The sequence below is a fragment of the Chrysochloris asiatica genome, unplaced genomic scaffold (assembly GCF_000296735.1).
Source record: "Chrysochloris asiatica unplaced genomic scaffold, ChrAsi1.0 scaffold00376, whole genome shotgun sequence".
NCBI classification, from domain to species: domain Eukaryota; kingdom Metazoa; phylum Chordata; class Mammalia; order Afrosoricida; family Chrysochloridae; genus Chrysochloris; species Chrysochloris asiatica.
In genome coordinates this window covers 1,375,516-1,376,852 of record NW_006408894.1, presented here as the reverse complement: position 1 = coordinate 1,376,852, position 1,337 = coordinate 1,375,516, and positions in this window count along the sequence as shown.

Genomic DNA, 1,337 nt, shown 5'->3' with positions numbered 1-1,337 from the left:
CTCACCAGCTACTCCTCGGAAACACTATACAGAGTCACTATGAGTCAGAACCAACTTGATGGTACTAACAACAACAAGAAATCAATCTTTCTGCTGAGCTAACAATCTGGGAAATTGAACTGCATGAAGACGAACACAGTGTCAAGATTGGAGGAAGGCTCATTAACAACCTGAGTATCCAGATGACACAATCTTGCTTGCTAAAGCACTTACTGATGAAGATCCACAAGTACAGCCTTCAGCGTGGATCCCAACTCACTGTAAAGAAAACAAAAATCCTCATAACTGGACCAATAAATAGCACTATGATGAATGAAGAAAAGATTGAAGTTGTCAAAGAGTTCCTTTTACTTGGATCCACGTTCAACAGTAATGGAAGCAGAAGTCGAGAAATCAAACGACATATTGCATTAGGCAAATTTGTTGCACAAAAGCTCTTTAAAGTGTTCAAGATCAAAGATGTCCATTTGAGGGCTAAGGTGCGTCTGGCCCAAGTCATGGGATTTCCAATTGCTTCGTATGCATGTGAAAGTTGGACAATGAATAAGGAAAGCTGGAGAATTGATGCATTTGAGTTATTGTGTTGGTAAAAAATATTAGAAATACTATGAACTACCAGAAGAGCAAACAAGTCTGTCTTACTGGAGGTCCTTGCCCTCAAGTTACTCCCTGGCTAGTAGAAGGAAACTAACCTATAAAAATCCATTATTTCAATACTGTGGGGGAAACAATAACCATAATAACCAGTTTCTGTGGAGTCAATTAGACTTGTAGGGATCCCATGTGTGTAACAATAAAACTATGCTCCATAGAGTTTTCAATGACTGCTTTTTCACAAGTAGATCTTCTGAATTGCCTCTGTGTGGACTCGAACCTTCAATGTTTTGGTTATCTGCAAGCTAGTTAGCCATTTACACCATCATAGGATCCTCAGTACTGTGAGGAAGTGTGATGATAGAAAGTGTAGTACAGAGATTGATGGGTCCACCAAGAAGGGACTTTCTGGAGGCAAGGCTACCAGAGCTGTAGATTGAAGGAAGAGAGAGAATCAAGCTTTAAAGAACGGGGTGAAAGAGACTGCAAACAATTCATTCTGACCCAAGGGTACTCCTTTCCTATGGCAGTAGTCAATGGAAACATTAGTCCAACATTTGAAAAGATCAGCATTCACCAAGGACCCATCTGAAAGAGTGACGCCATCTACATCTCCACTGAGGCCCCTCCGGCAAGAGCACCAAGGAGCCAGCCAGCCGTTTCCACAGCAGAGAAGACTTTAAGAACTGTTTAACCCTTAGAGAACTGGTTAAACTCCAGAGACTTTCTGCTGCTTTGCTTGT